This window comes from Mauremys mutica, unplaced genomic scaffold, assembly GCF_020497125.1.
Source record: "Mauremys mutica isolate MM-2020 ecotype Southern unplaced genomic scaffold, ASM2049712v1 001000F_np12_subseq_97213:118198_obj, whole genome shotgun sequence".
NCBI classification, from domain to species: Eukaryota; Metazoa; Chordata; order Testudines; family Geoemydidae; genus Mauremys; species Mauremys mutica.
In genome coordinates this window covers 755-16,438 of record NW_025423090.1, presented here as the reverse complement: position 1 = coordinate 16,438, position 15,684 = coordinate 755, and the positions used below count along the sequence as shown (strand labels likewise).

The 15,684-nt window shown below is 50.4% G+C and overlaps 3 non-coding genes across 3 annotated transcripts; 1 reads left to right on the top strand and 2 right to left on the bottom strand.

Moving 5' to 3' along the window:
• Positions 1–224: 224 nt before the first annotated feature.
• TRNAS-GCU lies at positions 225–306 on the bottom strand. Its single transcript has one exon. It is a non-coding gene; the product is annotated as a tRNA-Ser (tRNA).
• Positions 307–8,776: 8,470 nt separating this feature from the next.
• Positions 8,777–8,858, top strand: TRNAS-UGA. Its single transcript has one exon. It is a non-coding gene; the product is annotated as a tRNA-Ser (tRNA).
• A 6,490-nt stretch (positions 8,859–15,348) lies between these two features.
• On the bottom strand, positions 15,349–15,430 carry TRNAS-AGA. The gene has a single exon. It is a non-coding gene; the product is annotated as a tRNA-Ser (tRNA).
• Positions 15,431–15,684: the final 254 nt, after the last annotated feature.

Genomic DNA, 15,684 nt, shown 5'->3' with positions numbered 1-15,684 from the left:
TCCCAGGGTGTTTGGGGGAGATGATGAGGATGTTCCCTTTTGAGATAAAAACTAAGAAATACAGCACTAGAGAATTTTTTTTTAAAGAAATCTGGGATTTAGACATTTTATTTTAAGCAAGGGAGTTTGGGTTTCTGTTTGCAAGAAGCAACATTGTTTGATCTGTCATTGTACCAAAGGGGGACATGGTTGTCTACAAAGGAGGGATGATGACTAAACGCATCCGATGAGGATGGGATTCGAACCCATGCGTGCAGAGCACCATGGATTAGCAGTCCATCACCTTAACCACTCAGCCACCTCATCTGAGCTGTTAAGCAAAAGACAGGAATAGAAATCTAAGGCCAGCAGAGCTAGGGACAATAAGGAGTTTTTAAATACTAAGCAGAAGCAGAGGCTGAATGAGCTCCCCCCTCACACCTAGTGAGGAGCTGGGGGAAAGACTTCAGGAACAGACCGTGTTTGCACAGACACACCTACTCTGCCTAGGTATGCAGCATGATGGGGCCACTTTCCCAAAATGACCAGTTTTGGTGGTGTTGGGTTACAAATCACTTTAGGATTGAGTGGAATGAAATGTTATTATCCTTCCTGCATGAGTGAGGGGCAGCAGAACATACCTAGTTGGTCCTGATGGAGGGGTAGGTGGGTGAGGAATAGCTTTTATTGGACTTTGTAGAAGTGATTGAGAACATCACCCTAAACCAGTGGTCCCCAAACATTTCACACTGTGCCCTCTTAGCCATGGCTGTGGCCCCGCGGAAGCCGCGGTCAAGAACCGGGGCTGAGAGTGGGGCTGTGGCTTGCTGGGGAGAGGGGTGCAGACAGGGGTAAGGGGGTCCAGGCCTGTTGCGTCTCGGTGCCTCTCAAGCGGGCATGAACAAAGCTCTTCAGTCAGTATGATTGGCAGCTAAGTCCTTTATTTCTCCCCAGCATATTTCATTTATACAATTAATGCAGGCAATCAAGCAATTGCTAATTGGTTAATAAGGTGCAGACAGGCACAGCTGTAACTTCATTGGCTATTTAACATCCTGGCCAACCCTCTAATTCATTATCCTGTTATAGTCTCCCAGCAGATAAGAACTAGCTTCATCCTTGAAACTTGCATGTCAGTTTCTCACACTCTCATGCACAACAATCCCACACTTCCCCCCTCTTCTCATAAAAAAAAAGGAAGGCACAGCAAAACAATCCCAACTCACAATATCAATACTACATACACACAAGCCAAAACAAAGGGCAAATAAAAACACCAGCTATCTAACTAAACCGTAACAATATCTTCCGCAGTACCCTGCTCTCACCTATCACATCCCCCCTCCAGGTAATGCAAATGGCCCAAGGGGCCAGGAGGGTTCTGCCAATGTGCAAACACCCACAAAGCAGATTTCCAATAAGGGCTTCCACTGCAGCAACATGGGGCAGCAGGCAGAAGGCCGTTGTATGTATGGCACTCTGCGCCAAAATCAGCCAAGGCCGGACCCACTTCGCCGGAATCCATCTGGGACCTTGAAAACAATCTCAGCTAGGCCACCTGGCATTTGCCTCGCTCTGGCAGTTCCCTACTTTCTCATAACAACTTTATCTCATCCCTCTGTTCTTGTGACCACGCTGCTGTAATTTTCCACCAAGGCAGCATAGGGAAGATGCAACCGGACATCTCCCCCCTATTCCTAAACACATAAAAAATTAACAATAACCAATTAAGCAAAACAAAACTAAAAGCCAAATAATACTTCCTCAATATATAAGGCTTATCCATAACCATGCAATTCATAACATACAACACCAACAACATCAAACAAAACAAACATAAATACACAAAATCAAACACAGAAATGGTATAAATTCTGCAGGGTTCCCCCAATCTCTATTGCACACCAAATCGTGACAAATTTCTATTACCAATCCATCCCCCATGTGTCAGGTGATCAAACTGACACTGAGGGGGGGGGGGGGGTCCTAGCAGGAAAAACACAACATAAACCACATAAACATTTTAACAAAATCACAATTCTTTCTGGCCAGAAACACATATCACAAACAAACATAAAACATAAAACATAAATTCAAACTCCATAATTAATTACATGGTACATTAAATGCTATACAGCTAACACCAATTTTCTTTAATATCTAAAAAACAAAAACAAAACTACCCCTACTGGGCAATTAATCATTACTTAAAATATACCAAAACCCTATATAGCTAGCAGGCAAAACAAAAAAAAATTACTTCATCAAATAAATCATTTACATTAATACAATTGCTCCTAGCTTACTCCTAAAATTCAAAGCTAATCACAGCTTAAAATTTCTTACTATTAGCTTCTAATTTTAAACACTAAAAAAAAACATCACCACTTATATGCCCTTAGCCTAATACAATTACAATTACATAGCACAATATACAATCTTCAACTAATGCAACAAAATATTCATGGCCAAACAATTGCAAACTAATTTCTTGCCTAAATTTATTTACAAACATTTCAAAACACCAAAAACTTTTCTCTAAGCATTTTTACAAAATTCAACCTTTATTCCCTCTGGCAACCATAGAGTTAAACTTTTAGTCTCGCTACGCCCTCAAGAGTTTTTCAGCCAGCTTTCCAAGCCTTATCTGTTGCCTGTCCGCTTGGGCCCGATCCTGTTTTCCCTTCAAATTCTCTATCTATTGCGTGCCTGCCTGGGCCCGATCCATATTTCCTCTCCAAATACGCTGTCTATTATAATATAGGCCACATCTAATATCAAACAGTCTACAACGGCCAATAATCAGCACATAACACAAAATTAACAAAAAATCTAAACAAACTAACAAAAAACACTTTACATAAAAATTCTTAGGGTCACATAAATTCAAAGCCATTCTCCCAAATTACCTAAATTTATGCCTAAATAACACACAACTCCCCCCTTGAGAATACTCAACAAACCCTTTGGCTGAGTTTTCTCAAACTTGAAAAACAAAAAACAATTAAACTCTAAAAAGCTGGGGCAATAATTTCACATTCATCCTCCCCATGAACCCGGCAGGGTTCAATATGTAAAAGCTCTCACCCCCCAACTCAACCGGTTTACATGCTGGGGAGGGGCACTGCAAATATTTACACTTTTACTTAAACAATGTCAAAATATATTTGTACAACTCCAAATCAAATGGCACTCCTAATATATTTGTAAGGGCAGTGGGCTATCCTGGTGCTCAAAATCACTCCGAATGGCCATCAGCTGGCCATTCAAAACTTCAAGCATACTAGCTCCCACGGCAATGCTTTCTCAGCCTCAATAAAAAAAGGACATATCATTTACAATCCAATTAGGGTGGGCTATACATACTAAAGGATTTATCCAAAACACAGGGCACAGCCTGTAAAATAAATCCCAAAATCCAATTAATATCACATTTCTCAGCAGGAGTCCCAAATTTCTTCCTGCCAGTGTACAATTCTTTGTCTCTTCACCAGGATCAGTTCTCAATGTCTTTTTAGTCAGGAATTTCTGGACTTTGGCAATGTCAATACTGTGAGTGTTTTTTCTCCTTTTTCACCACCATTGTGGTTCAGCTTTTACGGGGGAAATACCCAGAACGTGGGGGCTGCAGCGGACAAGGGAAAAATTAGCCAGCACATTACCTTGTCCTTTATTGCTGCTGTTTAAAAGCACAATGGAACTAAAAAAAAAAAATTAGGCCAATCATCAGTAGGAAAATTCTCCTAATATGAAGGGGTCTTTTGCAATAAAAATCATGGGTCCAAGCAGTCAGTCCTTTTTGTAGCGTTTCTTTACCCATAAGAAAAGAAATCTGACACATTCCGGTAATGCCAGGCCGAGTTTTACAGCTATTCCAGCGGCCTGAGCACAGTCAAGCCCCCCCCTTTCTCTTGGCCGTTCGCCAAGTCTCAGTTGCAAGCAATGTCCTTGGCTGGGCCAAAAAAAAATAATAAATGAGCTTTCTTGCCTTGTTAACTCATGCTGTTCCTTTTCCTTCCCTGCTTGGCTTCTTTTAATCTGTAAATCCTGTGTCAGCTATCGCTGCTCATACCGGAGAAGCATAATGATTTTCCCAGCACTGTCCCAGGCTCAAACCAGCCAGCGTGGGATGCCTTCTCCAGGCTTCTGTAGGTCCGAACGACCTCCGGGGCCCCGGCACAAGCCTCTGCCTGCGCCATGCACTCCAACGTCTTCCCGTCCAGGGCTCGCTTCCAGCGGAGCACCTCCTCGTCCTGTGCCCGAAGGCCGGTCAGGAGGAGCCTCCACAACTCCCCCTCTCTTCTTAATAAGTGAATCAGTGCAGCAGGGAAGATCTTTTCCCTTTGTCGGTTCATAATGTGCAAATAAAACTTCTATGTTATCTTTTCTTCAGCTGATACAGCGGTACTCATATCTGAGCTTGGGTGCGCCTCTCTTTTCGGACGCTCGCCCCTGAGCTCAGGCGCGCGTCTCTGTTGGACGCCCGGGGGCGTCTCCGGCACTCTCCCCTGTGGCTCCCAGCCGCTCACCGCGTCTCTGTTGGACGCCCGGGGGCTTCTGTGTTATCTTTGTTCCGCTGATGCAGCGGTTCCCATATTAGCCGCTCACCTCTGAGCTCAGATGCGCCTCTCCTTTGGACGCCCGGGGGCCGGCCCTTCTCCAGCACTCCCCGCCGCGGCTCTTCCGCCTGGAACAGGCCACCGAGACTAGGCCACCGACACTTTCAGCATTCGATACGAATCACGTCGGATAGGCACTCCCCGCCTCTGGGCTCAGGCTCCTGGCCGTTCGCCTCTGGGCTCAGGCTCCCGACACTATCATGATTCAATACGAATCACGTCGGGGTCACCATTTGTTGCGTCTCGGTGCCTCTCAAGCGGGCATGAACAAAGCTCTTCAGTCAGTATGATTGGCAGCTAAGTCCTTTATTTCTCCCCAGCATATTTCATTTATACAATTAATGCAGGCAATCAAGCAATTGCTAATTGGTTAATAAGGTGCAGACAGGCACAGCTGTAACTTCATTGGCTATTTAACATCCTGGCCAACCCTCTAATTCATTATCCTGTTATTGTCTCCCAGCAGATAAGAACTAGCTTCATCCTTGAAACTTGCATGTCAGTTTCTCACACTCTCATGCACAACAATCCCACAGAGGCCGAGCTGGGAGCCAGAGGCCCAGGCTGAGGGTGGGGTTGGGGAAGAGCTGGGGCAGAGTGGGGCTGAGTGCTGCTCCCTCCATGGGGGCTGGCTCGGACCCTGAGGTGCCCCCATGAATGTTCCTCTGTGTCCCCCTAGGAGTCATGCCCCACATTTTGGGGACCACTGAACCCTACTCGCTAATCAGGGACTAGTGATGCCAAAGCCCAGGGAAAGGGAGAACAAGTGTGGGGGCTCCAGCACTGGAACCATGTGAATGGGCTGCCTGAGAGGGGCAATGGCTGGTGGCCCAGGGAGTTAAGGGCAAAGGGGGCACAGGAGGGGGCAGGAGTTAGGGGTGAAGGAGGTGCAAGGGCTGTGAGTGCAGGAGCTAGCGGTAAAGGGGGAGTGGGGATCGTCCAGAGGCAATGGGGAAGTGCCAAAGTACAAGCTTTGCCCAGGGCACCATTTTCACTAATGCTGGTCTGAGCAAACAACTGGAAATGACCCTTCAGTGAGACCAGAACCATAGTGTAGAAAAGCCCCTTTGTTAAGTGGTGGTGGCTGAGGGCTTAGGGAGATGGGTTAGAAAACAACAGGCGTCTTTCTGTGGAGGTTTGATTCTTGCCTGGTAGGCAAGGCTGGTGTGTGGTGTCTCCATGGCTGTACTTTCAGTGTCTGATCTGCCACAGGGAGCCAAGTCTAGACATATTCAGAGGCTCTATGCCAGGGTTTCTCAAACTTCCTTTCACTGCAACCCCTTCCTGCCAAAAAAAAAACATCTTACTACATGGCCCTGGAAAGAGGGACCAAGCCCCTCCACACTGAACAGAGGCAGGGGAGACAAAGCCTGAGCCCTGCCCCAGTTAGGGGAGGGCAAAACCAGAGCTTGAGGGATTCAGCCCTGGGTGGTGGGGCTCAGACATTTGGCTTCAGCCCCAGGCACCTACAAGTCTAATGCCAGCCCTGGCGACCCCATTAAAACAGGGTCACGACCCACTTTAGGGTCCTGACTCACAGTTTGAGAACCACTGCTCTATGCCAATGGGAGAGAGTTTTCCTGTGGGTGTAGTTAATCCACTTCTCAAGAGGTGGCTGCTATGTCAGTGGGAAAAGCTATATCGGTGGGTGTGCAAGCTGTGGTGTTTGCCACATTTAAGAAGTTTAATCAAACCCCATTTTTAAAACAACCCGTGGTCTGGGAATGGCAAAGGACCTCGATGAATCAGGGTTTGTCCTTCAAAGTCCTGGACATCACGATTCCATACGCCTGTTGTCATGGGGGTCTAGCTCAGTGGTAGAGTGCTTAACTGCAGTTCAAACCCCATTGTTCTCTTATAACCTTCTTCCTTTTGTTAAAAAAAAAAAGGAAAACATTTTCATTTCCATTCTCCATTATGTTCAGGAGCTCCTCTGTACGGGAGTGCTTGATATGAATGTAAACACTCAACATTTTGCTGTCCAAATGCATTAAAAACCTAGCAAAGCTGTCCATCAGCTGAAATCAGTTCCAATCCTCTAAGTGTCTAGTTTATGTTTTCATCAATTAAACAAAGGTATCATACGAATGTACATTTACAGATCCCTCTTCTCCAGGAGCTATGTTGTGCAGAAGAACAAAGAACCACATCCAGTTGAAGTTCAGGAGTCTGATGATAAATGTTCTGAAGGCTGGAAAAAATGCCTTCTAGTGAGCTATTGAACAAGCTCAACCTTTTTAGCTTATCAAAAGAAGATTGAAAGGTGACTTCATTGAAGTGTTGAAGGGCCTTAATGGAGAGAAAAGGTTGTGTATTAAAGGGCTCTTTAATCTAGCAGAGAAAGGCATAACAAGACCCAGTGGCTGGAAGGTGAAAAGAGACAAATTCATATTACAAATAAGACACAAATATTCAACAGCGAGGATGATTCACCACAGGAACAAGCTACCAAGGAAAGTGGTGGATTCGCCATGTCCTGATGTCATTCAGTGAAGATTAGATGCCTTTCTGGAATGTGTTTGCCCCAAAAGTAGCTCTTGTGTCATACAGGAGGCCTGTGATATGCAGGGGGTCAGATTAGATGCTCTAATGGTCTCTTCTGGCCATAAAGTCGACTAATTTCTGAAAAACTGAGTGTAGCATTGGGAGCAGCGTCTGATGTTCTCCTGTCTAGCCGGCTTGCTTCCTAGAACGAACGCTCCTTGAGTGGGGTGATCCACAGGGAGCAGCTCAAACCTCCAAAGTGCCTGGGCAGGGGCAGGACATTAGCACAGCAAGGGAGGGGTGTGGCAGTGACATCACAAAGTCTTTTTGCAGGACCTCAGACTATTGGTCAAAGATGGTGGGGAGGTGGTGACCTCACAGAGAGATGCTGACATCAGCCAGGCAGGACAGGCGTGAGGGGCCAGGGAAACTTCAGAGACCCCTGTGGCTTTGCTTCAGCAAGTCTCCTTCTCCAGGTCTCTCTTTGAGGACTGAGAGAGTATTCGGGTTCACGTACGTGAGCACCAGGAGGAACCTCTTTTGAGTTTTCTCCTCCCGTTTTAGTGATTTTACTAGAAAACAGCCGTCCCTGTTTAGAAGGTAAGAGCCTCCTCGAGATTTGAAACCTGTTCAGTCTGATCCATCTGGTGACAGTTGAATTCTAGGCATGGAAAACACGAACTTAAGGAGGCAGAATTTTATTCCGCACCTGGGATTTTGTCCCTTAAAATCACTTGGGTCATTAGGGTTTGTCCTTTTTGTTTCGCCTTTTCCTCCATCCATCCCGTCCTCCTTTCTCTTTGTCTCTTGCTTCTTTTGTCCTTTCACCTGTTCCCCGCCCAACACCAGGAGTGGTGTGTGTGTATGTGTGTGTCTGTATGTGTGTGTTGCGGGGGAGTGCTCGGCAGCTCCCACTGTGGAAGGTCCACCCAAAAATGTGGGGCTGAAATAGTGCTCGGGCAGTGATCCCCACCGGTGACATGGGCCATCCTTTGGGCTCTCTGGTGAGAACCCTCAGCCTCCCGTCCTGTCTCTACCCTGTCTCTACCCTGATTGGCTGAGCAGGGGGTTATTGACAGGTCCTTGTTGTTCTCTTTTAAGACCAAGGAAATAAGTCAGAACCTGTTATATGTTGACAAATTTTGCTGCATTAATTGTCCCTGAGCAGTTCATGATTCTCTGTAACGTTGCAGTTCTCCCCAAATACTTGCTGAATAATTACTGTGCACTGTTGTTGGTCTGGAGCTCATCTGAGAGCACTTTATTCAGGTCATTTAGTGTTTGAAATTCACGATCTGATGGTTAGTATGAAAATCAGTGCTCTTGGGTCCTATTCCCAACTCTGCCACTGACTGGCTGTGTGACCTAAGACAAATCAATTCTCCTTTCTCAGCCTTGGCTTCTCCCTCTTTCAAGTAGGGATAATAATGATCCGCTCCTACCTAGCTCAAGGTGGGTGGAGGATGGGGATCCATTGGAGAGTGTCACTAGGAGTATCAGAGGGGTAGCCGTGTTAGTCTGGATCTGTAAAAGCAGCAAAGACTCCTGTGGCACCTGGCTAAGCAAACAGAACAAACCCCCTGTGCTTTGGGAGCCAGGTTTGCGGTGGGAATTCTGTAGTTCAGATGACTTTACGCCTGGGCATTGGGATTATTTACCAGTTTCTCTGGCATTGGGGCAGTTTTGTGCTCACAGCTGTGATGGCCGAGTGGTTAAGGTGTTGGTCTTGAAATCCAATAGGGTTCCCCTGCGCAGGTTCAAATCCTGCTCACAGCGAGGCCTGTGTTTTAGCCAGTCTCTCACCCAGGCAACACCTCTGTACAACTCCCTGAGACACTCTCAATTCTCTCCCCACCCCAAGTAAATCCTGTTCTGCTCCTTTCATAGAGATCCCTGGGACACCCCCTCACACTGTGTCCCTGAGGGGTCAGGCAAACTCTCAGCACCTGAAGCCTCTGCCACTCACCTGGTGCCCCATAGATCAGCCATAGCCCTGGTTCTGCTCCTCTCTCTAGAGTGCGAAAGGAGCTGAGTCAGCGACTCCATGGGAGCTACGGGGCTGCAGAACCAACAGAAAAAAATGGTGCTCAGCGCCCACTGGCAGCCAGCTCCCCCCTGCCCCACTACAGGCCTTGCTGACAAGCTCCTCCTCTTCCCCTTCAGCACCTCCCACTTGCCAGTGACCAGCTGTTCAGTGGGGTGCAGGTAGGGAGCCAACAGCCACTTCTTACTCCCCACAGCTAAGGGCGCCGGGTTCCTCCGGTGGGGGTGTGGAGCAGCCGTTCGTTTTCCTGTTCGCACTCCTCTGCGGTGTGAAAATCGGGGAGGGGAGGCAGAAGCCCCACTTCCCTCCCGAAATGACACCCAGTGGGGGAAGCCAGGACAACAGGGTGGGGCGGCAGGTGGTGGCCAGACTCTCACCGCCAGGGTCTAGTCTAGCTCAGGGTCCAGCTAAACTTCCTCCCCGCACCACTGGCCCCCAGTCCCCTTCCGCCACCAGGTCAACCCAGGCACTAGGGCAGGAACGGGGTGAGGCAGCAAGTCAAGCTGAGCAAGGCAGGGAAAAGTGAGTCTTGTCTTCATGGGCCGCTCCCAATGACATCCTTTTTGTGTGCAACGGCTGCAAAAACCTCCTGGACAGAGAAGCAACAGGCCAAAATACTAGCACACAACTGCCAAAGTAGCTCAGTTGGGAGAGTGTTAGACTGAAAATCTAAAGGTTCCTGGTTCAATCCCAGTCTTTAGCAGGCCCTTTCATTCCCTCTTTGTACAGTGGTGGCTTTCCCTCTGGGAGCGCAGGGGTGCCTGCACCCAAGGTGAGTTCTTGGGCTCTGCAATAGGGGAAAAAAAGAGCTGTGGGCTTCTGCCCCTAGTTGGCTGGCCTGACCCTTAACAATGAGGGATGGGAGCTGTCTCTCCTACATGAGTTATTGGTGGACCCAATTTGGCATGAAGAGAGTGAGGCAGGGTGGCCCTCAGGAATGGTGCCAGAGGAGGTGCTGGGCAGTGACAGGCAGGAAAAGGGGATGAAAACTCTTCTGTGCAGCTGAGGGAGGGCAGTACCAGGGAAGGGGCATCTGGGAAGGTGGAAGGGATTTGGGGGCCCAGGAGGAGATGCTTCATGTTCATTGGCTAGGAGCAGCTGGGCTTGGCCATGGTGGGTGTTCAGGAAATGCACATTAACAACTCTAGGGTAGCTTGATAGGCAGAGGGTGATTGGTGGAAGGGCCCATCTCTCTGGTCCTCCAGGCAAGTGAAGAACGAGGGGGTTGGAGTCTTGTTCTTCACATTTTGCGGTGCGAGTACAGAAGGGGCTGGAGCTCCCACCAGGGAGGGCATTACTGGTGGGCTTTGTGCTCTGCAGCACTGGTTCTGGCTATATTAGTGTGTATGGTCCCCAGTTAAGGTGTAAAAGGAAAGGTCTATGAAGGAACTGGCTCCCTTCCTCTAGACCGCACGGTTTTTGGTGTCGGGTGGGTGGGGGGGGGGGGAGATTTCAATTGTCGCACTGGCCTGAGGACTGCTGGTCCTGTTTTCCCAACCGCCAGAGGAAACTCTTCTATGATGAGCACTACCTGGCACAGGTCTGTAGCGAGGTCGGCTTAGTTTCTCCACAGTGGACCCAGTGGAGGGCGGGCGGTAGCCTCCTATACCTCTGACCCAAGCTCACACCAGCTGCAGAGGGGATACACCTTTCTGTGGGGAAAGGCCAGGAGTTGCACTGACCGGATTTACATGAAGGAGAGCACGTCGACAGCCCAGTGCAGGGTGGTACCAATGGACTGTTCGGATCACGCAGCTCTCACTGTGTGCTCAATGTGGGCAATTCCCTGACCCAGGGCAGAGGATATTGGAAGATGAACATCCAGAGCTTGCAAGATAAAGGAGCAGGGGGGCGAGGCCTGGCGGTGTTGGCAGAACTGGAAAGCATCAGAGGGTCCTATGGCAACCAGGGAGATTGGTGGGAGTCAGTCAGGGAGGAGTTGGCGGCTTTGTTCCGGCAGTCGGGCAAACACCACAACATTAAAGAAACCAACAGTGCCAACTCCTGCAGCGTCGCCTGTGGGATTTCCACAAGACCATCCAGGCAGGGGAGCCAGTCAGCGTGTGACTGTACGACCGGATCAAGCGACAGCTGCCCGAGTTCCAGGAGATGAGGCTGCAGCTGGCCGATATGAGCAGGAGCACCAAGTGAAGGGAGGAGCAGCCTCCCCTGACATTTTTGCAGCCTGCAGGGAATGGAGACAAAGCAGGGGGATGTGGGGACTCAGGGCAGGACCCGCGGATCTGGTAGAGCAGGACCACAGTCGCTGGAGGAGGAGAGAGAGTCCTGCGAGAGGAAGCCACTGGTGGGAAGCAATAAGTGCAGAGGGCAAACCAGCCAAGAGTCACAGGGGTCTAGAAAATGAAACAGCAGCAGGTCCCATGGTGTAATGGGCCCCACTCAGGACTTTGAATCCTGGAATCTGAGTTTAAATCTCAGTGGGACCTCGTGGCGATACGTTGCTTTGCTACAAAGCCCTGGAGCTCAATGTGTTTGGCTACCTTCTCTCAGGGTCAACTAGAGTGAGGTTTTTCCCTCCTGCTGGGTGACTGATCCCCACTGGAGATAGGTCTTTGGTCCGGCTGGTTCAATGGGCTGGCGGCTCTAGGTTGGGGTCTTAGAACTTAACAGTCTGGCTAGAGATTTCTGTCGATTGATCATATGCTTGTTTCTTGCTGCTTCACCTGATGTCCATAACTTTGGTCCCTGCAGCTGCCACACTCTTCCTCTTGCTCACATGGCACTTGAAGGAAGGAGTTCCAGGGCCAGGCTTCATAGTCAGGGCTAGGCAGGAGGGAGGAAGAGTCCCAGGCTGGAGCCCAACACACCTCTCCTCCTCTGGGCACCTGGGGTGTTGTTCCCCCCTGTTCAGGCACCCCTGGGGCCCTGCACTTCACACAGCTCTCCCTGATTTCAGCTGTTAGTGAGGGAGCCTCACTGCTAGCGCAGACTGGGCAGTTTCTTGCACGAGAGACACTGTCCCAAAGCAGGACTAATGCTTAGAGCTGGTTATCAGTGATTTCAGATCTGTTGGTCTATAGCAAGACTCTCCATTGAGTCTTAACCAGCCCTGTTATTACACAGGGAAGAACAAAAGGGTCAAATGGGGCCTGGAACCCTTAAGAAAAATCCACCCCACCGAGTACAACACTTGTCGCTACCTGGTCTCAACCCCACTGAGAATGTTTTGGGGTCACTCCTTGCCTGTATCAACCTAGGGGTTTTGGAGAATCACAATTAGCATGTGCTTGAGTGGCACAATTGGTTAGTGTACGGTACTTATAGAGCAGTGCTGAAAGGAGCTATGCTGAGTTTGTGAGTTCAAACTTCACCTGAAGCACTGGTTTTCATTAGCCAAGTGGCATCACCCCCTCATTTGGCCTGTGGAATGTAGAATTCCAGACCTGGGGACCCTCAGGAGGGGGCTAATAAAAAATGCCCCCTTCACTTATTACCTCCTCTCCAGGTCAGAATCTACAATCCTTTCTCCCCCCCAGCCCCTGTGCCAGGATCCCTCAAGCAGAGCCTGGAGTCCTGCCCAGGGCGTCTGTACTATTGACAAACACTAAGTGACAGGGACAAAACACTCAAATCCCGCCTGGTGCGGGGAGCCAGGTTTGCTCTTCAAATTTGTCGTTGGTACATTCCCAGGTCTGGGAATGTCCCACAACAGCATTGAATGGGAAGCTGCCTGCAGAACAGTTACACTGCACAGAGCTCCTGCGGAGGAAGGGTGGAAATTAGTAACATTTTGAGGATCGTTTGGGAAATGAGCCTTTGCTGACAAGGTTTGTCTCTGTTCATATTTCACCTTCAGGTGTTATGTTGAGGGATCTTTAATATATTTTTGTGAGGTTAATAACTATCTCCTCAAATTTATTTACTCAGCTTAAAAATTGGTCATTTGATTTTTGCATCTCCCTGTGAAAATACAACTGACGTGTGGCTTTCTACAGGGGGTCATGATGTTAAAGTTAAGGAATTCAGTCTCTGTACTTCTGGGGGGAGTGTTGCTTTTTTACAGCTGCGTCAGGGCCAGGCACACCGGGCTGTTAGCTGCACCCACGGTCCTTGCCAGGGGCCCCTGCTGAACCCTGGGCGGCTGCACTGCAGTGCTGGGGTGACTCTGCAGGTGGAGAAGCTGCTGTGGAGCAATGTAGAGCAGGTGCAGGAAGGAGACGGGGTCACTATTCTCATTCTGAACTGCACAGTTTTCCAAATTTGGGACTAGATTCATAGATTCATAGACTTAAGGTCAGAAGGGACCATTATGATCATCTAGTCTGACCTCCTGCACAATGCAGGCCACAGAATCTCACTCACCTACTCCTGTAACAAACCCCTAACCTATGTCTGAGTTATTGAAGTCCTCAAATTGTGGCTTAAAGACCTCAAGGTGCAGGGAATCCTCCAGCAAGTGACCCGTGCCCCACGCTGCAGAGGAAAGCGAATGTCCGAGAACAATTCTAGGGGAAGGTGAACGCAGAACAATGACACTGGAGATGCCCAGACCTCCACTAGGGGCAATGTGGAAATTAATAATGGGAAGATCATTTGTGAAATTAGTCGTCACTGACAAGATTTGTCTCTGTTCCTATTTCACGCTATGGTGTTAGTTAGAGGAATCAGTACAGATTTTTACTATATTAATTAAACACTTAATTTTATTTAATCAAGCCAAAAAACTTAGTTTCACTTATTTTTTCTCTGTCCTAGCAAGAATGAATTGAATTTTGTGACTTTCTGGAAAGTGCAGCGAGATTAAATGTGGGAAATTCAGTCTCTGTGTTTGTGAGCTGATGTTTTCCTCTCACAGGTCAGTGCCTGCATTGAAATACCCAGAGGGATCTAAGGGCTGGTGTACGCTGGGCACTGAACTGGCAAAGCGATGTCTCCCAGGGTGTGACCCCCCACACAAACTCATAGAGTTAAGGTGACCTAATCCCGGGTTAGTTAGTGCTAAAGAAAAGGAAGAATTGTTCTGTCCATGCAGCTATTAGAGGGATGGGAAAATCCCTCCAGTCACTGTCTACTCCAGGGGTCTCAAACATGCGGCCCGCGGAGCTCTTCCCTGCGGCCCGCAGAGCTCCCCAGGGCCGCCCAGAGGGGGGGGCAAAGGGGGCAATTTGCCCCGGGCCCCGGGCTCCGCAGGGGCCCCCAAAAGAAAAGCGGAGGCTCCCGCCTCCGCCCCTCTCCTGGAGCCTCGGCGCATAGAGCGCCGAGTCTCCGTCCGAGTGCCTGAGCCCCGCCCCGATCCGAGCCGCGTGGGGAGGGGGCGGGGCTGGGAGCTCTGGGCTGAGCGCTGCGCTCGGCGTGGAGCTCCCAGCCCCGCCCCCTCACCACGCGGCTCTGCGCGGGACGAAGCTCAGGCCTCGCCGGAGACGCGCTCGGGTAAGGGGGGGGGAAGCGGGAGCCGCCGGGGCGGGGCCGGGGCCTGGGTCTGGGTGGGAAGCGGGACCCGCCGGGGCCGGGGCCGGGCCGTGGGGGGGGGGAAGGGAAGCGAGACCCGCCGGGCCGGGCCGGGCCGGGCCGGGCCGGGCCGTGGGGGAGGGAAGCGAGACCCGCCGGGGCTGGGCCGGGCCGGGCCGGGCCGGGGGGGCGGGAAGGGAAGCGAGACCCGCCGGGCCGGGCCGGGCCGGGCCGGGGGGTGGGGGAGGGAAGCGAGACCCGCCGGGGCCGGGCCGGGGGGTGTGGGGGAGGGAAGCGGGACCGGCCGGGGCCGGGGTGGGAAGCGGGACCGGCCGGGGTGGGGAAAAGAGGGACCCGCCGCCGCCGAAGCGCAGCCCGGTCTTCGGCGGTGGGGGGCCCCTTCTGTTCCGGGACCCGCCACCTAAGTGCCCCGCCGCCAAGCCACCAAACAGCTGTTGGTGGCGCTTAGCACTTTCCAGGAGGGAGGGGGGAGGAGCGGGGAGCCGCGCGCTTAGGGGAGGAGGTGGAGAAGAGACAGGGCAGGGGCGGGGCCTCATGGAAGGGTGGATTGGGGGTGGGGCCAGGGGCAGCAAGGGGGCGTGTCAGTGATGCGGCCCTCAGTCCAATGCACTAGTCCGCATGCGGCCCTCGGGGTCATTTGAGTTTGAGACCCCTGGTCTACTCCAAAGTGCTATAGCAGTGCCACAGCAGCATTTTAAGTGTATACAGAGTGAAATTAGATTTATCTCCAGTTCGCACTGTGGATGCTCAGGCACTAAGACTGCAATAATAATAACAGCAGCACAGTGCTTGTGTAGTCGGCAGGATTTGAACCTGCGCAGGGAGACCCCAATGGATTTCTAGCCCATCGCCTTAACCACTCGACCACAACTACTTGATATGCATCCATTTCACTGCATGATGATTTTGTTCTCACTGAATTGTCACTTCAAATTGTTTGCTCAGACCAGCTTCCCCAGCACACTCACGGCTGCGCATCAGTGTAAGTGTGTCCTTGGGTGAACAGTGAGAATTCCTGCCCATTTCCCTTCCGGCTGGAGCAGCATGAGAGTGTGTTTGTGTGAACGACATTGCTGTAGATTGTTGTTCATTCCCCACTCTGACAATTCACAGTCCCTTTCCCATTCA